This window comes from Panthera tigris, chromosome B3, assembly GCF_018350195.1.
Source record: "Panthera tigris isolate Pti1 chromosome B3, P.tigris_Pti1_mat1.1, whole genome shotgun sequence".
NCBI lineage: Eukaryota > Metazoa > Chordata > Mammalia > Carnivora > Felidae > Panthera > Panthera tigris.
Genome location: NC_056665.1, coordinates 101048867 through 101076800, shown reverse-complemented (window position 1 = coordinate 101076800; position 27934 = coordinate 101048867). Strand labels below are relative to the sequence as shown.

At 41.0% G+C, this 27934-nt stretch overlaps 1 long non-coding RNA gene across 2 annotated transcripts in view; it reads left to right on the top strand.

The window, feature by feature from the left end:
• LOC122239607 overlaps positions 1 to 27934 on the top strand; it is a 158094-nt gene that overhangs the window by 101159 nt on the left and 29001 nt on the right. The gene's annotated exons all lie outside the window — the stretch shown is intronic.

The following is a 27934-nucleotide window of genomic DNA, read 5'->3' as shown; positions in this document are numbered from 1 at the left end:
CAAAGACCCACATGCAAACAATCATAGAAAGTATATTCATAATAACCCCAGATTGGAAACAACCCAAATGTCTACCAACTGATGAATTGGTAAACATGTTGTGGTATGTCCATATAACAGACCACTACTCTGCAATGAAAAAGAATGAGGTACTGATACATGCAACAACATGGAATCATTATGTTAAGAAAAAGACACAAAACATTACATACTATATGATTCCACTTATATGGCATTCTAGAAAAGGCAAAGCTACAAGTAACCAAAAGCAGAGGAGAGGCTGCCAGGAGCTGGGAATGAGGAAGAGAGAATTGACTACAAAGAGCACAAGGGAACTTTTTGGGATGATGGAAATGTTCCATATTTTCATCTCAGTGATAGTTATATAACTATCTGCATTTATTACAACTCAGTGAATTCTACACTGAGAATGGGTGAACTTTATCTGTAAATTTTATCAGAAAGCTAATTAAAAATGCTACGTTAAAAAAAATGTAAAATTTATAAAGTCATGCTCCTTCTCCCAGTTTCCATATCTGAGTCAGTGTGCAGACCTGAAATTCACAGGCAGAAGGGTATATGGTAATGATTCCTACAGTCCTTCTCCAAAGAGACCTATGGCTATTTCATTGAGTAACCATACAATGAGGAAAGGGCAGTTTATGGACATTGGAGGACTGTTGAGCATAGGATTCAAACTGAAATTAATAGCTGGGGCCTGAAAGTCATCATTATCCCTCTTTTAGAGAGATGACATATGGAGACCAGGTGATCAATGGGACCCTGGCCCACCTTTGACTCACAGGGATCCCCTGGGACCATGAACTCACCGGGTAGCCACTTCCCCAAACCTTCAATGCATAATTGGAATGGATATACATGGAGTTGGCCAAACCCCATATTGGTCCCTTGACCTCTGATAAGAACTATCGCAGTGGGGAAAGACCAGGTGGAAGCCTCTGAAACCCCTGCTCCCAGCCAAGGCAGTGAGTAGAAACAATATTGCATACCAGAGGGAATTGTAGAGATTAGTGCCAGTCTTAAAGATCTAAAGGATGTAGGGGTCATGGTCTTTACATATCTTCTTTCTTTAGTTTCCCAGTCTGGCCCCTACAAAGCCAGACCGATCCTGGAAGATAAAGGTAAACTATCACCAGCTCAACCAAGTGGTAGTCTCTATTACAGCTGCTGTGCCAGATGTGGTATCTTTGCTAGAACAGATTAACACAGCCTCAAGTACCTGGCATTCAGCCACTGATCTGGCAGATATGTTTGTTTCATCTTCATCAGGAAGGAGGACCAGAAGTAGTTTGCATTCACGTAGGGCTAACGATAGTGTATACACTTACTGTCTTGTCCCGTGGCTGTGTCATCTGTCATAATATAGTCTGAAGAGCCCTGGACTCTCTAGATATTCCATAGGTTATTCCATGATATCATTGACATTGTGTTAATAAGACTGGATGATTATGAAGTGGCAAATACATTGAAGCACTTGGTGTGGTACATATACTGTAAAGAGTAAGAGATAAACTTCATGAATATTCAGGGACCTGGTATGTCAGTAGAGTTTTCAGGAATCCATTGATCTTGACAAATTATTGTGTTTTTCACATCCTACCACTAATAAGGAAGCAGAATGCTTAGCAGGCTCTTCACATTCTAGAAGTAGCATATTCTATGACTGGGGAACAAGGTGACATGAAAGGTTTCCAGCTTAGAATGGGGCTTAATGCAATAAATGGATATGTAGCACATCCAAGCTGTGGTGTAAACGGTCCTGCCTATTTGGCCACATGATCGAGCAGACCCTGTGCTATTGTCTGCAGTAAGGAGTGATGTTGTGTGGAGTGTATGGCAAGTCCTAGTAGGAGAATCACAATGTAAACACCTAGGGTTTCTGAAGCATGCCACCTACCATGGAAAATGATATATTAATTGAAAATTAGGTCCTGTTATGCTTTTGGATTCTGGTAGAGAGAGAGCACCTAATCATGGAACTTTGAGTGGCCAGAAGTGTCCACCATTACCTGGGTTCTAACAGACCCACCAAATCATAAGTTAAGACATCCTAGCAGCAATTCGTTATAAGATAAAAGGTGGTACATCTGGGAATGGGCATGAGCAGGACCATAGGACACAATTAGACTGCATGAGCAAGGGGCCCACACTCCCATGTCATCTACTGCTATTGCGTAGTTTCCTCCCTCATCTTACCTGTGTGGTCACATACATAGTCTTTTATGACCAGCTGACAAAAGAGGCAAAAGACCAAGCTTGGTTGTGGATGTGTTGGTTTGCTACATGGCGATATGAGGGGAAATTCTCCCAGTTAACACACCTTTGGGCAGTGCAGCACATCGTCCACTTTGTGTAGTAGGAGAAGTGGCCAAAGGAAGAACATATACCGATTTATGAGCAGTTGCAAACTGCTTGGCTGATTGGTCAGGGGTCTGAATGAGAACAATTGGAATACTGAGGGTAAGCAGATATGGGGAGGAGTGATGTGGATGGGCATATGCAAGTGAGCACTGTAAGGTTTGATTTATTTAGGGGACTTTATTCCTAATCTTTCATCCAGCATGTAGAGATACCAAAGTGTGTGGGTTTCTTTCCATTTTTTAATTGTATGTTTTAATCAGGAGAAGGGAGGACAGATTTAATAACCTATCCCTTTGTAACATATGTTAACTCCTGGTACCAATCAATACCCTTTACCTCTATATTTAAGTAATTTCTGAATTTAAAAAGAAGTGCCTAGAACCATACTACTGTTCCCCAGAAGGGACAATTGTGAGACATTAAAGACTGGAGAGGACACACTCAGCCAGAGGCAGAGCCCTCGTTCCAATTAATGAACTTCTTGGAGGAGAGCATAAGTAATTGGTTTTGAGGTTGTTTCCACTGCCTTTGAAGGGCAATTGAAGTGCTCATCAAGACGTGCCAAATGTTTATAGAGTGCCTCTTTGGATGAGTATCTGTTTTAAATAAGTGAATTTAAAGGGGCCTGTAACTCACTTAAATTACACCAAGATGGGAGACTGGAGACAGGATATAGCTTCCAGTTGAAATTCCTTGATCTCCGGTTTAGTCTTAATTTTATAGATAACAAAAGCCATCATTGGAAGAACTTTAACCAGTTGTGTTCAAATGGTATTCAGATGGGACGCAATCTGCAGGCTATCCCCAAGCTTGTTCGTTCAGATCCACTTTCTTCTTAACGCAGTAGCTTGATGTTTGTTGGTCCAATGAACGCATACAGTTCGTAGCTTGAGAGGTCTCTCGAGCACCTACCTGGACAGAAGAGAAGCAGGACTAGGAGAATGCCATAACCTTATCACTGGCACCTGAAAACCATGGTGGATCTGGTGAGTCTGAGGAGATCAGCTGCAGGATTTCAGTGAGGCTCATCCTATGATTCCCCCTTTTTTCCTCCCAGGTGAATGCCAATGCATGGTTTTCTGAGACTGTGCTCTTGACCAGCCAAATGCACTGGTTTGAAAACTTCAGTGAAGTGCACACTTGGCTGAGGCAGCGTGGGGGCTGGGTGACTCTGAGAGACAGCCAAGGGGGCTTTATTATATAAGATGGGGGTGATGGAACAGGGCTTGGAAATATTAAGATAAAGTAAGGCCTGGATGTGCAATGAGAAGAGGGACCAGCCTGTAATTTCACCGTGCCCTGCCAGTAAATGAAGAGGAAAGACTAGTAGATAAAGATGGAGAGGATTGGCATCTAGACTGGTCTCTGCCACTAACCAGCTGTGTGGTCTTGGGCAAGTCATTTAATGTTCCAGGGCCTTGGTTTTCAAGTGTGAAATGAAGGATTCAGAAAAGAACATCACTAGGGTTATTTTCATTTTAAGTTCTAAAGGTCTCTAATTTTATTTCTAAGAATGTTCAAATTATACCTAATTGTCTTTGAGCTTTCAGTCACGTCACCTTTGAGCTGTGTTTGCTTCTATAGCTTAATCTTAAATCTTAAATCTTAAATCTTAAAGCTCACTTTAAAAACATTGCACTTTGCTTTTCTCCCCTCTCTCCTCTTTACTCGGAACACCTATGGACATCACCTTCCTCATGACGACGATGTGAGAAATGCACAGCAGGAGGATGACCCCTGACCTCACACAGGCCCTTAGTGCTGCCCAGGTGTCCAGTTGCATTGCCCTAGTCCAGTCTTTCCCCTACTTTCCTGGGCAACTGTTTCACATCTTTTCATTTTCCTTCAGGCCATCCAAACCTTTCTCCTCATCCTCACTCACAGCTGATGAACATGCCTTCTATTTTCTGGAGAAAATAGAAGCAGAGAGGCTTTATACAAAATCCTACTTCCTCATCTACCCACCTGCTGCATCTTTGCCTTTATCCTCTGCTTCCACTCGTGTTACAGTGCATGAATGGTCTGTATGTTAATCTGCGGCTGATTCCTGTGTTTGTGCAGTGGACCTCCTGTCCTCTTGCCTGCTCAAGAACACTGCTCCAGCAATTGTCCCCTCTCCCCACCAGCATCCTCAATTCCTGCCCCTGTAATGGATCGTCTCCATAGCATTAAAACATACTGAGATGCTGTCTGGTTTACATGAAAATTCTCCTTTATTCCCCCCTTTCTTCCAACTACTGCTCCATTTCTCTATTGCTGTATGCAGTGAAATCCTCAAAACACTTCTGTCTCTACTCACTGTTTACAATTTATTCTCTCTTGATCTTTTTTTGAACCCACTCTAGTGACTTCTGTGTAGCTACGTTCAATCATCAATTATTAGTCCTAATTCTACATGACCTATCTCGGCATTTGATCCAATGAATCACTCTTTCTTTCTTGAAATTTTTTTTTCCCATTTAGATTCCAGGATACCTTTCTGCTTTCATCCTTCCTTACTAGCTGCTCATCTCATTTTCCTTTGCTGGTTGCTTTCTCCTCATCTCCTCAGCCTCAAGCATTGGACGGCTCAAGACTTCAGTCCTCAGATTTATTCCCTTCCATATGGACCCACTTCCTGGGTGATTTAAAGCCTCGTGACTAAATTCATCTAGACTCTGATGACTTACAAATATTTGTCTCTGGCTCAGAAATTTCCCCTTACCCTTACCCTCAGATTTATACAGCTAACTATTCTATATGTGAATCTGAAAGGCATCTCAAACTTAAGATGTCTAAAACCACACTTCTGATTCTTCCCCCATATCTAACTCTGTGCCTCTCATGGAGCCACTCAAGTAACTGGCATCTGTGTCTCTCAAGGTGCTCAGACTAAAACCTATGCAGACTTTTATGAAAACTTCTGCTTACAGCCCATTATATTGGTGGTTCTATCTTCAAAATATATCCAGAAATCAATCACTTCTCAGATTTCTGCTCCTATTTTCATGGTCTTCCTGGTTGGTCTCCTTGCTTCTATTCTTACCACCAGTTATAGTCTCAACACAGGAGACAGAATTGTCTTTAAAACTTTTAAGTCAGATTATGTGACTCTTTTGCTCACAACCACCTAGGGGTTTCTTATCTGGCATGTAATAAAATCCAAAGTTCTTATGATGGCCTGTGAAGCCTCTAAATTTTCTCCATCAGCACCTTCCCCACTAATACTTCACTTACCTTATCTCCTACCACACTGACCCTCATTCTGTTCACTTCAGCCACACTGGCTTCCTACCTGTTCGCACATCAGTACCTTTCCACGTGTGTTCCTTTGGCTTGGTATGCTCTTTCCACAGATGACCACAAGGCTCACTGTTTCACTACACCTGCCCTGCACTCCTATCCTTTTTACCTTTAATCTTTCACCATAACATTTATCACCACCTGACATATGTCTACTTTAAAATGTTTCTGTTGTCTGTCTTCCCTCACTAGAATGGAAGCTTCAACAAGAGCAGAAGTTTATTCCTTTTTCCAGGCGCTTACACCTGGGATTAGCACATAGTGCCCCATACTGATTTGTTGAGTAAATGTGTGAATGATGAGACTGTTCAGGCCAGTTCCATGGGTTTTGGAGAAATTGAATTGGGAGATATAGCAAAGGAAGTATAGGGGCTTAGCCTGTTTGGGAACCAAACTACCCATATATCATCTGTGAATATGTTAAGTGTGAAATGGCACAGCTTTGTTAGGAAACAAGGCAATGCTGAAACTCAGGGAAGCACATTCTCATTTTGTTCATTTGATGTGGTAAGATAGTGATGGACAGGGCTTGTGTCAGATAGAATAGACTTCTTTACTTAGGTTAGTTGGTCTAATTGGCCATGCCCTAGGTATAATCATAATTCAGTGATATGCATTTGTCAGAAGATTGCTTTATGAAGGCACTTCTCTATTAGCTTATGTGTGTGTTTGTGTGTGCACATGTTCTCAGTAGCATGCCAGATGACAGAAATTCAGAAACCACCATCCCAGTTGAAATATGTGGTCCGTTCAGTACAACATTCCCTGGCCAACAGCAATCCAGGGAAATTAGGTCAAAGCAGATATGTGCACTTGATAGCACATTGTCATTTGTTTGTAAGGCTAGATCTCCAATTAAAACTAGCTTGAACAAACAAAAAAGGGATTTATTGGTTCAAATAACTTGGAAGTTTAATGGGTATTTTTAGATACAGCTGGATTGTGGGACTCAAATGAAATAATAACTTTGTATGTATCTCTTGGATTCTTCTTTCTTGGATTGGCTTCATTCTCAAACAGACTCTCTGCAAATAATGGCAAAGATAGTTTCAGGCAGTTCCAAACTTATGTGGTCCCTAGTCCTACCATAATTCCATGAAGTTGGCAAGGGACAGGTCAAAAAAGGAAGCAAAGCAGGGCAAAAACTAGTATTGCTACTCTTCTCCTAATGGCCATTTGTGAAGTTGATTTACTCAAACATTTTAAATGTATTTTTATTTCCTTGAAGTCATTGACATGGATTTGTCTTTTTAGGCTCAGCTGTCTTTGATTACCATGTTTCTTAGAACCCCATAATGTTTTGTTTCCTCTGCGACTCTTTCTGGCATAATGTTATTGTTCTTAATAGCATTGATGAGGTTTTAGAAACTTTAGACCAAACACAATTGAAATTCCACTTAGCCCCTTTGGTGCTGCTGTCATGACTTGATGAAAATTATACAGACTGGGGCAACATCTATGGGATCTGTTGCAAGCAGTGTGGTCCTTTGCCACCAAAACAGGCCTCACACCATCCGTTGGCCAGAGGCAAAGATTAGTCAAATTCTGCTCCAAAGTGAGATCCAGCCTGAGAACAAACTCATAGCTTAGGAAATCAGTAGGTTCTACATGCATTTCAGTCATGAGGTTGGGACTACTCAGTCTGAGCCCTTCCTTTAGCATGGCCCTGGTCAATCTTCTCCTCGGTGTGCTTGATCCAGAGAGTGGACTAGGAATCTTAAAGCAGATTGGCCTTTTCCATAATTAAGTCACTATTCTGCTCATCCCTAGTGACCTCTGAATGGAGATTCTCCTATGGAAAATCAAGGAAATAGAGGCAGAGATAAGACAGGTCACGGTTTAAAGTTGCAAGCAGCAAAATTAATTCTGCCAATTTAAGCTGAAAAACATTAGATGGATCGCAAGATCACTGGGATGGCCAGAGATCAGGCCCAGGAAATTAGCAAGAATGTAGATGTTGTGAGTTGAATTGTGTCCCCCAGAAAGGTATGTTGAAGTCCTCACCCCCAGTAACTGAAGGTGAGCTTGTTTGGAAATAGGGTTTTAGATATAGTCATATTAAAATATGATCATATTGGTTGAAGGTGGCCCCTAACCAGTGCCTGGCATTTTTGTAAGAGAAAGGAATGAGAGCTTTACACACAGAGACATAGGAGGAGACACAGGTAAGGCTATGTGAAGATGGAGATGGGGATTGGAGCAATCCTGCTACCAGCCAAGGAACACCACGGATTGCCCACAACCACTGAAAGCTCGAAGAGGCCAGGAAGGATCCTTCCCTAGAGCTTGCAGAGAGAACATGGCCTTGCCAGTGCTTTGATTTCAGACTTCTGGCCTCTAGAACTGTGAAAGAATATATTTCTGTCATTTCAAGCACCCAAGCATGTGGTACTTTGTATATGTGCTGCCGAAGCGAGCACCCAAGCATGTGGTACTTTGTTATGGCAGGCCTGGGAAACTAATCGGGCAGCATTGCCATGGGAGCCTTGGCCAATATCATGCCCAGCAACAGTCTGAGATGTAATCCATAGCTGCTGCCTGTTACTGACACTGGTGCCACTGGCTGTGCCGCCCTCTCCTCTGGCTCCAGATGAATCCTCTGCTTTCCTTACTTCTTTGTATTCAAGTTCCAGACAGGACTGTCTGGCTGGGTAAAGTCTGGGGCACATGTCCATACCCAGGCTGATAGCAAGAATCTGGGAAGTCAGGAAGCAGCATGGTAGGTCCTTTCCAAAGATAGGAAGGAGCTTCAGAAGCTAGGCAATCAAAATAAGTCACTGTGACACGTATATACAAGAGAGCAGCCATTTTAAAATATGATACATTGCAAATAATAATACTGAAGTTTGTGAATGGCTTGCATTTTGGCATAGACTGGGAGCATTTCAAGTTTATTTTTTAGTATCCTTTTAGTTTCCTTCCAGAAAGCTGGACATATTGTATATATCTCCATGGCATATGCATGAGAATGTCACATCTGAAAATGCCATTTGTCAGGCATCTATGCCAAAAACAAGGTAGATATATGTTGATATAGACGTTGCACCACCATTGGTCTGGTCAGACTCTAGAGAAGGCCTCTGGAGCTTGAACCCTGGCTCTGCTACTTACTAGCTATGGGATGAGGCCATGGTTTAACCTCTTGAGGCCTTAGTTTCCTTGTTGGCCAAATGGGGATAATAACACCCAGGTCATGTGTTGTGGTGAAGATAAATGAGTTAAGCCACAGAAAGTACTTGGAACTGTGCTTAGTATGTCAGGAGCACTCAGTGTCAGCTAGTATCTCCTTACCAGGTTCTGAAGTTTGGCGAGATTATCTTTGTCCCTTTGGGGGTAGCATTTCTGAACACAAAATTAATAATAAAACAACAACAACAAAGACCAAAACAGTACTCGAAGAGCAGAAATCTTACCGTATTTGGGCTATGCCGCCTGCATGAAAATGTGTGTCTCTGGGTGCTTTGCCCCTCCTATTCAGAACCAAGATCCACAGTTGGTCCCAGGCCTCCAGGGACAGGGGCTACAATTGATGCTTTGTACACATCAGATGTACAGACACAAAAGGGGGAGAGAGAAGTAGTAACTTGGCTCTTTGTTGGCAGCAGGGGCAGAAAAAAAGACAGGCCTGTGTGATGGCAAGCGTACTGGTTGCTGCACATGATTATCTCACTTAATCCTCGTATAGCCTCATATAGTCAAATAGTCTTATTCCCATTTTAACACATAAGGACACTGAGGCTTAGGGAATTGAGTGACTTGTTAAAGATCCTGAGGTTCTAACTTCAGGGGCTGAGTGGGCTGGTACCTAGACCAGCCTAGAAGCAGAAGCTGGGGAGCAGAGGCCGCCCAAGGGCAGGGCACTGGGCACCCGCGGTGGAGGTGCAACTGTAGGTCTTGTGCCCCCACAGCTGTCCCCAGCCCCTCTTCCAGGCCAGAGCTGCTGGGAGGCCCAGCTGTGACTTCTCCTTTGCTAGCTGTGTATATAATGAATGTCCTGCTGAGAATGGAAACCTGAGGGGCACCTGGGTGGCTCAGTCGGTTGAGTGTTCGCCTTTGGCTCACGGTTTGTGGGTTTGAGCCCCATATCGGTCTCTCTGTTGTCAGCGTAGAGCCCACTTTGGATCCTCTGTCTTCTTTTTCTCTTCCCCTCCCCTGTTTGCACGCTCTCTCTGAAATAAACATTAAACAAACAAAAAAGAATGGAAACCTGAAAGGCTCTTGTTGCCTAAAGCCTTGCTACTCAAGGTGGGGTCCAAAACAGCTTATTCAGCATTGCCTTGCTATATTTGTTAGAAATGCAGCATGCTGGGGCTTCCTGCAGACCTCCTGAATCACAACCAGATCTTTTAACAAGATCTCTATGTAATTGGTATATTCTTTAACGTTTGAGAAACCCCTCTGAACCATTGGTTGCTACACTTAGCTGATCATTGGGAATTTAAAAAAGAATACAGTTGCCTGGGTCCCCACCCCTGGCTGTCACTGATTTAGCTTTTGGGGGCTGTGGCCTAGGCCTCAAGACCCTCAGCTTCCCAGGTGATTCTAGCTTGTAGCCAAAGTTGAGAACTCCTTGCTCTAAAATCTCTACCCAGTGTATAAACACACAGTAAACATGGGGCTGAGGAATGATCTGAAGACTGCGAAATAATGATGTCAGTGGAAAGTACAGATTTGTTCATCAAATCTCAGATGATTAGAAGCACTTGAAGCTGGAGAAAAGATTAAGCATAAAATAAAGTGTGTGTGTGATGAAATTAAAATTACTATGGATGATTACATCTAGCCTTTTCCATTCTGCTCACTGCAGAGGACCTTGCTGGCTCATGATTTTTCCCTCCCCCACCCCAAGATGAGGCTCTATCTCTCGTGTGCTTAAATGATGTGGACTCATGAGAAAAAGGAGGGGAGAAGGGAGATAAAAGATAAAGGCCAGGGTACAGTTTTAAGAAGCTTGGAGGTAGATTTGGAAGAGAGTGATGTTGGTGAGTGTGGATTTTGAGAAAGCTGGGGAGAGAATTAAAGAAAATATGGGAAGAGTGAGAATTTCTTTTTTAAAAAATAATTGTGGTGAAATATACATAAGATAAAATTTACCATATTAACTTTTTTAAAGTTTACTGTTTAGTGGCATTAAGTATATTTGCATTGTGCGGCCTTCTCCACGGTTGCTTCCAGAACTTTTTAATCCTCCCGAACTGAAACTTGACTCATTAAATAACTTTCTTTTCCCCCTCCTCCCCATCCACCTCCTAGTAACCACTATTCTACTTTCTGTCTCCATGAATTTGATTCTTCTAGGTACTTCATGCACATGGAACCGTATAGCATTTGTCCTTCTGTGTCTGGCTTACTTCACTTAGCATATGAATTTCTTTTATAATTATTTTTGAACTTTCAGACTGACTTTTTTAAAGTATGACCTATTTGAGGACTGAACCATATATGTCTTTGCATTTTTAGGGTTGCATTCATGTAGTGTTGCTTTTCTTGATGGGAACGGAACTCAGATTATTATCCTAAGAGGTAAGCCAGGCTGAACATAAAAGTAGACCCAGAAAAGGTTGAGATAACCCCACTGATGACAGAGCACATAAACTTTTCAAGGGAAGTCTGTGAAGATGCTTATAATTGCTTCATCTGGTTCCCTAACAAAGGCTTTTTGGTATTTCTGGTTGAGAGTGGGTCACATGCTCTTTACCTGCTCTCATTTTCAAATTCTAAAACTAAAATGCTGTTTTAACAACCATCACCCTCTCCGTTTGGCTATGGAGTTGTTTGGTTTATTTTTTATAGTTAACAAAGGAGGCCATGTGATAAGACTAGATTTTTTTTTTTTTTTTAAGAAAAAAAATCTGCTTTGGATCTCATGAGTAAGGCTTAAAACATAGCAGTCATTTCTGAAGTGACCACTTGGGCTTTATCCCACAACTTCTGAAGAATGGAAAGTTAGAGGGGCATGGACATTTTCTTTCAGAGTATTTTGATCAATCTATGAGACCTTTGGGGAAATATTAAAAATAAACTGTCATGTACTGGTTATCTGACTTTGGATGGGCTGTTTGATGTTGTTGATTCTTAACCTTTCTATTTTGGAAGTATGAGTGGTAATACCTATCTAAGAAAATTATGAGAAGAATTGAAGGAGATCATGTCTTCAAAGAAGGCCCTCAATAAATTACAGTTGTCATTTATCTGTGCTGATTCTATACAATGATGATATATCCTTTGCAGTCATCCACACATTTGGTAAAATTTCAAATAGGTATTGTCATATAATACTTCTATTTGGATAGTAGCATGTTGTCTTTGGTTGGATTCACTAGAAGCAGAGCCTGAGATATGGATTTGGTTTCTCTTTAGGAAGAATCTGTAAGGTAATAAGGGAAACAGGATAGGGGAAGGGAAGGGTCCAGTAAAGGATGTGGTTTCAGATAAAGCCTAGCCCTACAGCTTGATATCGAGAGCACAGGTGAGGTGCCTGGAGAGGGGGACCTCTGGAGTATTAATCTTACCACAGGATCATCCCAGGCAGCACTATAGGCTTTCATTCTATAATCAGACCATTTTAGGACCCTCAAATTTTTGCAAAGTTTGTGGAACCATCAAAAATCACCAGTTGCTGTGACCATTTGTGTCCACTAACTTAAAAATGGCTATGTAATAGATTCTCTTTAACCAAATCTTGGTGATGAATCAAACCAAAATTGCCCCACAATTAAAAACAAAGCATTTGTTCATGGATTTAACCACTATTTCTTAAACATCTGTTAAGTGCTCAGTACTGTAGTAGGCAGTAAAATCAGGGCCAAGACAATAAAAACTTATCAGTGGGTTTTTTAATTACTTAAAAAATAATTACTTGAAAACAAGATAGCAATAACCATTTTCTCTAGTCTTTTCAATTCAATAAAAAGTAACTAGGCTGCTAAATAAAACCGGATATTTAAATTGTATTTTTGAAAATGGATAATGCTAGGATTTGTTTAAATTTGTTCTTTACATAGCTAGGCAAACTTGGAAAGTTGAAACTTCAGCAGCAAAAGTGATACCCTGTTCTTGCTTCAAGCTATTCCTGAGCGGATGTGGAAATCAGGAGGAAATTTGTAGTAGGTGGGACTTTACAAATTGTTAAATTGCAAATATGCCCTTTGAAATTAATCTAGAAATAAGTGGTTTCTTAACATAAATACACATAACTCTGACTAAAATCTATTGAACAATAGATACTTTTAGATACAATAATAAAGAGTTCCTGTGGGGAATGCCAAGAACTGAAATTTTTTATTTCAGCTCCTCAAGTTCCTGTGCGTTAAGTGTATTTGGTGAAATCAACTAGACACATGGAAACAAAAGCAGGAAGAAAAATCCATAAACTTCCTCTAACCTTCTTATTACCAAGACCATATTTGGGGATAATAATTGGTGTACTCCATAGGGGACAAGCTGGGAAATGTGTGTCTGTCATGGTTCTTTGTTCATAAGCAGCAGAAATGAGCTTCGAATAACTTAAGCAGAGGGAGAGTTTATTGGAAGGATATGTGGAAGTTCTTAGAATAAAACAGAAAGCTTAAGCACCTGGCTTCTAAAGGACAGGAATCATGGGAGAGAACTCCCAGGATCTAGGAAACAAAAATGGATAGTCTCATTAGAACATCTCTGTAAGGATGAACTGACCTCTGGAATTGTTTTAGTCTATGACAAATGTCATAGACTTAAGACCCAGTCTCAGGGAGAAAGGTGTCTTACTACCTGGCTAAAGGATGGTTGGGCTCGCTCTTTCATTCATTCAATGGATAAATCTATTTATCTCTACTACTACAAGGCCAGGTGTCTGAAATACACAACTTGGCTGACAGCCCCAACGTAATGCATTCAGCGGGGGGAAGGATCATTTCTCCAGTGCAAAATCAAAGTGCTATATTAGAAGTAGAAGTAGACGTAGAAACATGGGAAAGGTTCCTAGGTGTCCAGTATGGTCAATAAACACTGTAGGATGATTTTCTTTAGGTTCATGGATACTTCTATGCCTGTGTTTTGTTGTTGTTTTGTTTTGTTGAGAAACATTACCTCCTTTCCTTGACATTTTCTTGCTTTTGGAACAAATTTCCAAATTTCCTAATATGACTTGGCTGGAGAATATCAACTCCCACCACTCTAGAGCCAAGCAGAACCTGGCCATGGGTGCTTACCTGGCACCAGCAGCCCTGTGTGCACGTCTTGGCTTCCTTCTGCATTCAAGGGCCTGATGCACTTTGATTCAGCTTCCTTTTCTCTGTCAAGATGAATTACAGATTCTGCTTTGCTCAAACCTTTATTTTCTTACCTAATCATTGCCTTCACTCCTCACATGCATATTTATCTCAAGGTTTCATTTGAATGTAAAATCATTATAGTTTTCTTATGTTATATGTTTAATTTTCCATTCTCATCTCCCTTATGAGAAGGCTGGCAATGAGCACATTGTGTTTCCATGTGTCCCTTAAAGGAGTTTTTCTCCTTTTTACTCTGTTTTATATTGCCACGCTTAATATTGGTTCAAATACAGAAGCATTTACATTTGGTAGCAAATACAGGGAAATGACATTACCTAAGCACAGCTCAAAGAGAGCTAAGGTAGAAAAAACATACTTTCTTTTTGTTTTTTCCAACATAAGTCATACTAGTAGTCTTCATTATCAGAGCATTACTCAAATGTCTTCATTGTTTATTTGCACATTCATTCATTCATTCATTCATTTAAAAAATTTTTTTAATGTTTATTTTTAAGAGACAGAGAGAAACAGAGCACGAGTGGGGGAAGGACAGAGAGAGAAGGAGACAGAATCCTAAGTAGGCTCCAGGCTCTGAGCTGTCAACACGGAGCCCAACGTGGAGCTCAAACTCACGCAGAGCAAGATCATGACCTGAGCCCAAGTCTGACGCTCAACCGACTGAGCCACCCAAGCACCCTTCATTCATTCATTTTTATTTATTTCCCAAGCAATTAGTAGCCACCTACACTTGCCACACACTATTCTTTACTTAAATGGAGTTTGTCTGGCTTTTAAATGAACTTAAGTGAAGATGAAGTTTTCAGTGAGCTTAGCACAAGCTGACCTGAGGGGACCAGAAAGGAATTCGTGATGCAGTTTCTATGAGATTCTCAATCTTGGGCCTGCATCACTGATACAGTATAAAATTCCAATTCCTGAAGCAAAGCTTAAAGTGGCCCCTCGTTCCTGCCACAGAAACAGCCTCTCATTCCTTGAAGCTTTGTCACCTCCTGGTTGCCTGGGCAGAAGCTTTGTGGGCAGAAGCTTCAAGTGCTCTTTAAGGACTCAGAACTCCCAGACTGAGGGTCATGCTGATGGGGCTGTTGTTTGACAGAAGCACTGGTACCGACTCTACAACTGGCTTTTTATCTCCCCTACTATTTGAATTTTAATTCTGTTGGTTGGTTTAATAATCTTTTTCACAATATCTTTTTTCCCCTTCTGGCACAGAATCAAATGTAGGCTCTGGCATTGCCTTTGGCTGTCATATCTCTTTGGCCTCCTTTAATCTGGAACATTTTCATAGTCTTTGTCTTTTACAGCATTGGCATTTTTGAAGAATATAATCCTCATCACCACCTCTCTCCTCTTTTACTCCTGCCCCCACATTTTAAAAATAGGATATTCCTGGGGCACCTGGGTGGCTCAGTCAGTTAAGCCTCTGACTCTTGATTTCGACTCAGGTCATGATCTCACAGTTTGTGAGTTTGCGCCCCACGGTGGGTTCTACACTGACAGTGTGGAGCCTGCTTGAGATTCTCTGTGTCTCCCTCTCTGCCCCTTCCAACTTATGTTCGTGTGCTCTCTCTCTCAAAATAAATAGAGATAGATAGATAGATAGATAAAAAGAAAACTTAAAAACAGAATATTCCTCATTTTGGGTTTCCCCGATGTTTCCTTATGATTAGATTGATGTCGTGCACTCCAGGCCAGAGTACTGCATAGTTGATATTATGTCCTTCAGGATACAGTGTCTGTTCTCACCAGTAATGTCAATTTCGATGACTTGGTCAAGGTGTTGTCCAAATTCTCCATTATAAAATAACTGCTCCCCCCCCCACCCTTTTATAGTTAATGAGCAGTCCCCAGGGAGGCACTTTAAGATGATACAAATATCCTGGTCCTCATCAGAATTCCCTCCCAGATGAGCATCCATGGATGACTCCTGTCTGATCCAATCTTTATTATCATGGTTGCAAAATGTTCCTATATCTCCAGTACTTCTTCATTCACTGTAGCCCAAGACCCCTCTCCCACTTATTTATTATTTGCTATGTATTTGTTATTAGTGTGGACTGATGAATTCTCAGTTTTTCAATGGTTTATAATTCATGGCTGTGCTTATTTCTATTGGTGCTCACATTTGTATGTCCTTACGTATGTCAAATACTAGGCAAATGTAGTTTTATGCAGTTTACCCACATCCAGTCAGATTACAGCCCCTCAGCCCCTACTATGTAGAAATTTTGAGCCACCACTGTGTGTATGTGACATACATCCACATACTTAGATATGCATAGATTATAGCACACACGCACAAAAACTGATAGCAGAAACTACCTCAAGGGAAGGAGACTGAGGGCTACAGAAGTTTGAAGTTGGAGACCTCAAATATTTGGTAATATTTGAGGGTTTTTTTTAAATTGGGTACATGTAATAATTTTTAATTGTCAGGTTTTTTTTAAAAGCTTATTTTTGTTTGTTTGTCTGAATCATTATTGGCAAAGCCAGATTAATTTGGTTCTGCTACTGTGGAACACATTTTGTTTGCCTAATCGTTAAACTTCTAAGCTCCATTTGAAAGCTTTCCAGGCATCTTCATGATCTAAGTGGCATTGCTTGGCGATTGCTTGGTGACGTTAGCTTGAGTTTGTTTTTGAAGGCAGGTTTTAGATACCAGCAACTAGCAAATTCTGACCCCTGACCCTCAGTTTTCAGACTCAGAGTGTGGTTTCCAGTGCCAATATTAACAAAGTGTCATTGTCATCAGAAAGCAGTACTCTTTCTGCCCTAAACTTTATTCCAGAGAGTTTTGCAAGCTGGTAAATGGAAGACTGTGTGTGAGGTTGTCGGATCAAGAGCTCACTTCAGCTATTTTCTTAATCATTTGGCTGCATGTGTGCTAGGTGAGCAACAGTGGCTGATTTGGCTCATGATAGTGCTTTGGGTTCTAAATAATTACCAGGGTGCCTGCCATTGAGTCGCCCTCCCATTCACATTTTGGACAAGTTTTCAAAAATCTCTATAAAACCGCACACAGTACATTCTTAAGTTTCTCCTTCACTTAAAATAAACGTGTACATTTAAAATACTCGATCTCACTCTGGTAGGAAGTCTCTGAACCCTGCAAAATTGTAGATGCTGGGGCTCAGCGTGGAGCACTTTGTTAACACATGGCCCGGAGAGAAGCTCTCTTGGCCCGCTCACAAGCAGCCTTGTGTCATTATTCCTCCATTAAGCTTGCATATGCAGACCACACTGAGCTCAGCCATAGTCATCCTTTGAAAAAAAGTAATAATAAAGTGGCCTTATTATAAACATGGGCAAGTTGGATTTTTTTGAGGGGCTTTTGCATTTTGGAGCCTTGTGGTTTTCTTCATCTGTCTGATAATCATTAACATGCACAACAGTTAACCTTCCAGCAATGTGAAACTTTATATCTGAGCTTTGCCGCATCTGTCTTGCAATGCAGACTGAGGTTTGCTGAGGCTGTTTTTATAATCACTGGTGGTAAAATCAGGAAGATGCAAAATGGGCGTGTACTGAAGCGCAGTTCATCCCACATTCTAGACCTTAAATTAGAGTGATGAGCACAAACACTGCAAACAGAGTTTTTTTTTTTCCCAACTAAATTGAAATTATATTTTAAATTACCTACAATTACCAGAAACCATCTCAAAGCTAGAAATTAACTTCTTAGGCACTGGTCCCAGCAGATCAGCTGTTAAATGGACCATCTTGTGTAGCTGACCTCCCACCCCGGTTTCACCCTCACACAGCCTCGCACGGACCAGGCAAGGTGGAGCCCCAGGGCGGAGCCCGATTTCTATGGTCACATGACAGGCGTTGGCTGGCAGGGTGGCACAACCATATTTTTACAACTTCCCAAATTACAGTTTCGTGCAGGTTCGTGACATTTTGCTGAAAAACTGTGCTTGTTTTGTTTTTAAGAACAAGGGATCATTTTATTTTAGAGTTTAATTGAACTATTTTTATGCAGCAGGTTTTGTCATCTGGAATTTAGGGCCCCAAATTGGGTCTAGGAGGCAGAGGCTATTCCCGGCTGGTCACTATATGTTCTTGGTTGTGGCTCTCACCTTCTGGTCTTCAGAATCGTCAGAGCTGTAAGGGATGAGAAGTGGTGAAAGTGCCAGGTGCCCCCAACACCAGGCACTTGCTTACTCACAGTTAGGTTCTTCCCCATCCTGCTCCCTAGTCTTTGTTGCCACCTCCCTTTCAGAGAGACTGGGGGCCCTTAGGGTCAGCCTTGCTTTTCGCTGCCTGGCTGGTACACAACTCCACACATGGTTGACTTGAATTCAACACAGTGGAGTGCTTTGAAATGTTGAAATTTGTGCTTTAGTATATTTGGGAATGGATTAACTAGTTTGAACCTTATGGCCTCTTATTTTCCAGGAACTCAAAATGAGCCTCCCTCCCTTGAATCCAGTCTCTTGTCTTGAATCCACCCCCCTAACTGTCCCCAAAGTGATTTTTCTGAAATCCAAAGCAACCACAATTTCTTTCTTAAAAACCCTTCAAACATTTCTGCATCGCCAACAGCCATGCTGATTCAATCTCTGCCAACTTCTCTGCTTCGCACTCCATACTTTTGCAGCACGAAATTACTTCTACTTCTCCCAGTGCACCACTCTTGTATTCATGTAAAACACCTCGCTTCATGCTGTGGATTCTTTCTGGCTTGCTCTCCCTATCGCCTCTCCACTTGGCTACGTCACAAATGATGTTCAAGACTGTTTAGACCATGCTTGGAATGAATGCTTGTGTCCTCTCAAAATTCAAATGTTAAAATCCTAACCCCCAAGGGGATGGTATTAGGAAGTACCTAAATTAGGGAGGGATCCCCTTTGGGAGGGATCCCTTTTGGGAGATGATCAGGTCATGAAGGAGGAGCCTTCATGAATGGGATCGGTGCCCTTATAAAAGAGGCCCCAGAGAGATCCCTTGTCCCTTTTGCCATGTGGGGCACAGTGAGAAGACAGCCATCTGTGAAGAAGTGGACTCTTACCAGACACAAAATTGACTCTTACCAAACACCAAATCTGCTAGCACCACGATCTTGGACTTCTCAGTCTCCGGACTGAGAGAAATAAATTTCTGTTGTTTATAAGCCCCCGGTTTGTGGTATTTTCTTGTAGCAGCCCAAAGTGACTAAGACAGACCACATTCTCTGGAAAACCTCTCTAGAAACCCATACTTTATGGTAGATACTCCTTTTTAATTTATTCATTTAATGAACATTTGACTGCCTGTTATATACTCAATGATATTAATTAATGGGGTTCATTTGGCTCCCATGAATCTCTCCACCCATCTCTAGGTGTAGGGGAAGAGAAGAGAGTGTTCAGGGAGTGAGAGATTGGTTTCCTAGTGTCCAGGAGGGTGTGCTCACATGGGTGACCTTTAGGGCCTGTTTAGGAGGATCTTTTTGAGAGCTGGAGAAGGGTGAAGTAGAACAAATGACCACAGCCATTTCTCTCAACCATGAACTCTGTAAAATTGAAATACACAACTAAGTCCTAGAGTAAAAAATGGTTTTGTACGCTCTTTTGGACTTCATGTGTGTATTAGACTAACAGTAAGTTTGGTTATAATGCATGATACCACCCTACCATTAACAATGGGATACTCGTGTTACATTAAAATAAGTATTACCGGGGCGCCTGGGTGGCTCAGTTGGTTGAGCATCCGACTTCGGCTCAGGTCGCGATCTCGCGGTCTGTGAGTTCGAGCCCCGCGACGGGCTCTGTGCTGACTGCTCAGAGCCTGGAGCCTGTTTCGGATTCTGTGTCTCCCTCTCTCTCTGACCCTCCCCCGTTCATGCTCTGTCTCTCTCTGTCTCAAAAATAAATAAACGTTAAAAAAAAATTAAAAAAAATTAAAAAAATAAGTATTATCATTAGGAGATAAACTATAAAGAGAACTCATTTTGATTATCAGTGCCCTATGAGTCATTTTAGTGATTTGATTAAGCAATGGTCTTTAACCCAACTTCTGGGAGATTTCTAAAAGATATATGGATAGGTGTAGAATTAAAAGGCAAAAAATGGGGGCACCTTGGTAGCTCAGTCGGTTAGGCATCTGACTCCTGATTTCAGTTCGGGTCATGATCTCATGGTTCATGGGATTGAGCCCCATTGTTGGGCTCTGGACTGACAGGGTGGAGCCTATGTGGGATTTTCTGTCTCCTTCTCTCTCTGCCCTTCCTTCATTCACGTGCATGTGCTCTCTCTCTCTCTCTTTCTCTCAAAATAAATAAACATTAAAGAAGAAGAAGAAGAAGAAGAAGAAGAAGACGACAGAAGGCAGTGGGCAGAAGAAGTGGGGCCAGTGACATCTGTCCTTTATATCAGGAAAGCAAAGATTTGTCAGAAACCCCTGTAGAATTCTGCTTATCCCTCATTGGAACTCAAACTGTTTCACAAAGCCAGCCCTAGCTGCAGCAGAGCAGGAAGGCAAATATTAGACTTTTCTAGCCTTTATAATGGAGGATGCCAAAGGAGGTGGGTTTTGAGAATGGGAGTTAGGCTAGCTGACCAATGGCGTCTGCCACATGTATGTCCTCTGATTCTCTTAGAAGTCATCAGCTTTCACTACCACTCATTGATGTTGTGCTCTTTGGGACTCTTTTAAGGCAGAACCTGGCAAAAATATGAATTTTTGCATCATTTATAAATTTCTCCAAGTATCACAGCAGTGGGCCTGTGTTGTCTCTGACAGGCTGTCTGTGCCTGGGGAAGAAGTATTTGCCTATGGTGTCAGAGAAAGCTTTTGAATCCAGTTGTTTGGATAGATTTGAAAAAAAGTGCAAACAAAAATGTCTATCCTTGGTTTAACTTTTCGCTCTTGTTTATTCATGGGTGCTTCTAAGAGCTTTTGCAAGTAAACCTTCCAAATCTTAAACTAAGTGTGGTAGGCAAACTATCTCAGAGTTTACAATTTACACCATGGATCAAGAAGAATAACAATCCATTAATTCTGATGAGGTAACCTCATTAAAGGGGGCATGTGGAATAAACAAGGGGGGGATTCTAGCAAGTTTGAAAACTGGAAGGCACACTGTCTTCTCTCTGTGCCGGTATATCCACAAACACCTCTCTAGTTCAGGGACACATGGCAGGATAGACTATGATACAGTTGGCCTGAAGGCAGTGCAGAGTAGTGACTAAGATGTGAGCTCTGGAGCCAGACTGTCTATCCTCACGTCCTACTTCTGCAGCTTACTAGCTGTGTGACCTAGGACAAGTTACTTAGGCTCTCTGTGCCTCCAAATGGGGCAATAATAGTAACTCAGCTAATATACATAAATATATGTAAAGCACCTCCCCCACAGTGTACACAATAATTGAGAACTATTAGCTCTTCTTATTATATAGTGATATTATATATAATGATAATGCTCACCAAGGGAAGCAGACTCCTTACTTCTCCATCTTTCCCTTCCTGTTGGTGCCCATCTCTTTTGGACATTTCCTTGTTACAGAGGAAGCATTCATAACTACTTGCTGATGTTTAGGGGCTTCAGAGGTAGCGGAACTCAATCACTCTGTGTACACTGTGTCATGCGATATGTGCTATTATCACACTTTCACAGAAAGAAAAGGGAATTGAGCAGAGAGGTAAAGGAACTTGTCCAAGCCACACAGTTCATAAACTTGTTGGAGTTAGAATTAGAACTCAGGTGTTTGGGACTCTTTAAGTCCTGTCCTTATTCCCATTGCGGCATTATTGAACTGAGTACAAGGCTCAAGTTAGCTTTTTATGTGCGTGTCTTTCTCTCTGCATATAATTTTCTCATGCTCTGAGAGAGAGATTTGAGTCATGGACATCTTTTAGGACATCTGCACAACTTGCAATTAACCCTCTTTTTCTGAAAACTGTACCAGTGTCCTGATAAAGGAGGGCCCCAAAGGCTCTATAAAGGTAATGCTTATATTGGGGCACCTGGGTGGCTCAGTCGGTTAAGCAGCTGACTTCGGCTCAGGTCATGATCTTGCGGTCTGTGGGTTCAAGCCCCGCATCAGGCTCTGTGCTGACTGCTCAGAGCCTGGAGCCTGTTTCAGATTCTGTGTCTCCCTCTCTCTCTGACCCTCCCCCGTTCATGCTCTGTCTCTCTCTGTCTCAAAAATAAATAAACGTTAAAAAAAAAAATTTTTTTTAAAGGTAATGCTTATAAAGTGTAGTTAGCACCCGATAAACTTTAGCTGCTAGTATACTGTTACATGAACCCACCTTCTCTGGCCAAGGTTGAATGGGCCAGTTGGATTCTCTCAAAAATTTGAAAATCAGATTCTGAGATAGCCCGGGTAGACCCAGCATGTTATTGAAATGGAGCTGATGGAAGTTCAAGAGCAGTGAAATATCCATCTGCCCACAAGGGTTGGCAAAGGCATGGAGTGTTGCCCTGCAGAGAGAACAGAGGAGATAAAAAAGCTAAGTGGAGGGAGAAGTATGAGGTAGAGGCAAGTACTGACTGAGAAACATGGGGCTTCTTCAGTCACGTGTCTAGTCCCTTTCACAATCCCTGCCTTCCGTGTTTGTGAGCAACCCTGTATCCTAATACTAATGTGCCCACATCTTATTTTGTTCGTGTATTAAGCTAGCTTAAATTGTTCTTTTGTCACTAGTGACTAAAACAACCTCAGTGAAGACAGTTTGATTGGGATGGACATTGTAGTTATTGACTGAAATAATCGTTTTAGATTATCTGGGTACTGTATTTAGTCGCATAGGTTAGGAATTCGCCTATTCAATGCCATAAATGTAATTCAGGTACCCTAACACAAACTTGAGAAAGTTCCCACTTTTCCTGGCCAATTGCTAAATCTCCTCAAAGTTAAGAATACACAACATTGTTTCTCATCACAAAATGTTGTGTGTATATGAGTGTGGGTCTAAAATACCTGCGGTTATACTTTATTCTTGTGGAAATCTCTATTCAAGAAAGTTCTCGGGGTGCCTGGGGGGCTCAGTCAATAAAGCATCTGACTTTGGCTCAGGTCATGATCTCACAATTCATGGGTTCAAGCCCCGCACTGGGCTCCGGGCTTACAGTTCGGAGCCCGGAGCCTGCTCTGGATTCTGTGTCTCCTTCTCTCTTTCTGCCCCTCCCCCACTCACATTCTGTCTTGCTCCGTCTCTCAAAAACAAATAAATGTTAAAAAAAAAAAGCTACTTAAAATTTTTTTTAACATTTATTTATTTTTGAGAGAGTGAGACAGAGCAAGACAGAGCATGAGTGAGGGAGGGGCAGAGAGAGAGGGAGACATGGAATCTGAAGCAGGCTCCAGGCTCCAAGCTATCAGCACAGAGCCTGACGTGGAGCTCGAGCTCATGGACTGCGAGATCATGACCTGAGCCGAAGTCGGTCGTTCAACCAACGGAGCCACCCAGGCGCCCCTGCTCCCCCACAAAAAAAGTTTTTTTTTTTTTTTTTTTAAAGAAAGTTCTAAATGCTTTGTTTCTCTGGATGTGCTCAGCCTTGCCTAAGCCATCTCTGAGCAGTCAGAATCACACTATGGCTCCCAGGCCAGAGAAAAGTCCAGACAGAAAAGCTTTATCTTGCAGCCACTGAATTGCATCTCTGGGTGGCTTCCATGGCCAGAAATGCTAATGCAGGAGACTTCATCCAAAGTCTCACAGGCCCCTAGCATTCAATACCAGTTATAGGATATAAAGAGATCCAAATGGATATGATTCCTAGAATTTAGTCTTTCTACATATGATTTCTTATTCTAAGAGGTATCTTAAGATATAAAACAATTCTAAAAACAAATAACAGGTTTTTTTAGGTGACAGCCTTCAAGCACAGTGGTTCTTGATCAGGATTATGTTTCAAGGTGACCTGGGAAGCTTTCTTTGAAATATACTTGACATCTGAGAATAGGGAAGACAGATATTGCTGTACAGTGTAGGTGGGTCTGTAAGTTGGTGTAATTTTTTGGAGGGCAATTCAATAGTGTTCATCAAAAATTTTAAATGTATATATATATATATATATATATATATATATATATATATATACTAATGGTGACTTAAGTAGGAATATATTCCATAGCTGTACTTGCACAGCGCCCAGATAAATATTTAAAAGAATGTGGGCTGAGCATTATTAGTAAACGGGAAAAATGTTGGAATATTATGAAGTCACTAAAAGGAGGTAGATTTTATGAAAATATAGGTAGATCCTATGGGAAAGAGGCCCAAATAATTAAGGAAATAAAGCAAATTGTAGAACAGGATATACATAATAGTATAATTCCATCATTTACCATAATAAAAGGAAGTATATATACACACACACACACATGCACGCACGCGCGCGCACACACACAGACACACACACTTTGGGTTTGTGCCTCCTTGGTGATATATATATATATATATATATATATATATATATATATATATATACTTATATGTATAGGAAGCTTCTGAAAGAATATATAAACTGTCCACAGGGTTAACTTCAGGGGAGTAAGAAAAGCATGTTGTCTCAAAAAGAACTTTTTTTTTTACATTTATTTATTTTTGAGAGACAGAGCACGGGTGGGAGAGGGGCAGAGAGAGAGAAGGAGACACAGAATTTGAAGCAGGCTCCAGGTTCTCAGCTGTCAGCACAGAGCCTGACACAGGTTTGAACCTATGAACCATAAGATTGTGACCTGAGCCGAAATCAGATACTCAACTGACTGAGCCACCCAGGTGCCCCTCCACAAGAACTTTTAAAAGTATTTTATGCCATTTTTGTTACCTGCAAATAGAATAGTCTCAGTGATGACAATTTGGCTGGCAGGGACATTGTAGTTTCTGATAGAAATAAGTGTTTTAGATTATCACGCTCATTGTAAAATACAAAACTGATTCAGGCATGTTATAAAAAAGCATTTCAAACAATATAGACATTTATGTAAGACAAAGGAAAATTTCCTTTTCCCCCCTTCCCCACCTAAATCCTTCCTTGGGAAGGGACTTTCTACTTTTCATGTTGTACCTCTCTGTCCTGTTTTGTTTGTTTTTACTATGAGCATGTATAACTTTCATAGATAATAGTTCTGTTTCACTAGGATCTTACCAAGCTGTATTGGATCAGAAAGTTTGGGGTTAGAGACCAGTCATATATATTTAAAAATAACTACCTAGAGGTGCCTGGGTGGCTCAGTCAGTTGAGTGACTGACTTCGGCTCAGGTCACGATCTCATGGTTCGTGAGTTCGAGCCCCGCTTCGGGCTCTGTGCTGACAGCTCAGAACCTGGAGCCTGCTTCAGATCCTGTGTCTCCTTCTCTCTCTCTGCCCGTCCCTTCCTCATGCTCTGTCTCTCTTTCTCAAAAATAAAAATAAACATAAAAAAAATTTAAAAATAACTACCTAGGTGATTCTGATGTACATTCTTTGTTAAGAACCATTGCTAGCTAGGATCATTCTTTGTGTCCTAAAGGTTTGCATAACTTCAAATAAAATGTCAAAATTTCCAACATGGGAGGGGTTCCCATCTCTAAGGATCTCAGTGGCTTTATAAGCATGAACAAATGGGAATTTTCAAAAGAAGGGCCTATCCTTGTGATATTCTAAAGAGCTGGTGGTTGAATTGACCATACTTGGTAGGAAATGAATCATGATTTCACACTAGGAAGGTATAGCAAGTGTGAGGTTTGCATACCTCTGTTGGCTCAGTGGCACAGTGTCCACCGCAGACATTGCTGATCAGTCTTCACACTCATCGGTAGTGAGACTTCACATAGCTCAGAATCATTTTTATCAGAACTCATCATCCAAGGTAACTACCTTCTACCCTTGGTTTGCAATGTCCAATGAAATCTATTTTAGTGACCTTCCATCTGTGATCTTTCTAGCATGATTTCCCCACTTGTTTGGAATACAAAACCCATCTTTCCTATGAGCAGCCCATTCCATGTGTGTTTCATAGGCCTGGGTACACTCCCTTCTTCAGCTACAGAAGTGGAAACATCACCTACGCTGTACCCATAAATCAGGGAACCCATCCCATAGGCCACACTGATTGGTACAGAGATGAGTATGTGATCAAGTCAGATCAACAGATTATTCATTTCTGGCACTTTCTCCTGGGGTTATTTGGGAAACAAAACAAAACATGTTTCTCTTTCTTGGTTATTAAGCTTATATGGATTTAGAGTCTTCAGCTTTCAGCTGCCATCTTGTTGGTGATCTGGAAAGAACCTGTTGTAGAACACCCTGTCAAAGAAGGGGGTGAGACAGAGTCTTGATATTGCCATTTATGAGCCTTAATCCAGGTGTACCTGATGCCAGATGAATCTTCCAAACCTTCTATTTACGAGAGTTAATAAATTCCCTTAATTTGCCTGCATTTGTTTGAGTTAGGCTAATGCCACCTGCAGTAAAGAATCTACATTAATATGCCTATTCCATTTCCTTATCCCTTGGGGTGAAAATCTGTGCTTGAGCTTTTTCAAATTCTCTATCCTTTCTATCTGTGAGCCTTTCTTCCCATTTCTAGAGTTGGATCCTATATTTGAGAATGAGACACTTACGAGCCAGAAGGGGTAAAAGAGTGATGGTTTGTTGTCATTATTGTCATTATTATTGTGAAAGCAAGAAATTCTGATTGTAAATCAATTCTATTAGAATTAGAATCAGGGATGAATTAGAATCTTGATAGGCAATGAGAAGAACTGTTGACCAGCTCTTTCATAGAACCATAGAGTCTTAAAGGAGGAAGAGACCTAAGCAATTCAATATTCTCATTTTATAAAAGAGGAAACTGAGACCCAGAAGGTTAATCCATTTGTCCAAGGTCATAGAGTATAGCCTGTAATCCAGGTCTCCCTGGCTTTATCTGGTGTTCTTTCACCATTCTGCTGCCTTTATTCTGGGTCTGAAATAGTCAAACTGGGTCATAAAACAATTAGATGTAATGTTCAAAATTGATTAGCATTATCACCAATCAATCAATGAAGAGTTTCATTAAAATTCAGCATCTACAACTGCATTACAAAGCAGCAGAAGAAAATAAATAGACCATATGAAACATGACCTCATACTTGATTAAACTGAAGTTTTTTTCATCTGTGATTCAAAGTCCAGATTTTTCCAGTCTTCCAAGCTTGTCCTTACTCTTTTCAATGTTGAGGAAGATTTTTGAAAGTTCTCTCCCAACCCTGCCATACTACATACATAGAGCTAGAATAGTGATTTCCTCTTTGTGTGTGTGTGTGTGTGTGTGTGTGTGTGTGTGTGTGTGTGTGGTTTCCTCTTAAAATGAAACTCTTGTAGAAAGGACTACATCAATAAACTATTTGTATGGTATTTTCAAGTAAATAATAGATTATTGGCAGTTCACAAAAAAGTCCGTATTTATATCTTGAGATTTTTTTGTTAACTCCTTGCATTCCTCAGAGAGATATGTGACTTATAGAGCAATGAATCATTTCATTCCAAATACATAGAATCATGGAATTTAGGGTGAGAGGGTTATTTAGGAACTGTTTAGTTCAACATTTATTGATGAGGAACCCAAGACCCAGGGAGATTAATTGACTGTATGTAGTCATGGGCAAAGAGCTATTATGAATCCTTCCATGATGTCGTCTGAAATTAACTTTTTCTTATAAATCTGAATTTTCATGAAAATTCTGAAGCTTGATGACAAGTAAGAAAATGTATCAAAATATAATTTTTATATATTAATATTAACTTAAATACCTAAAGAACATGAAAATACTATTTATTTGAGTGCTTGGTAAGCTAACATATTTTCTTATTTTTCTACTTCACTTCCCAACGACACTCCAAAAAGCAACAATAATTATTCCAAAATAGCACTTTTTTCCCCTTATTTAACATTTTACAGTCTGATGTTAGGGGAATACAGTCAACATATATTCTCACAAAATACTTTGCGTAACATGCAGTTAACCTTAAAAGGTTGTGTATGTATACTAAATCATTTGGTCTGTGGTCTAATAGTCCCCCGTATTGATATATGCCTAATTCCAGA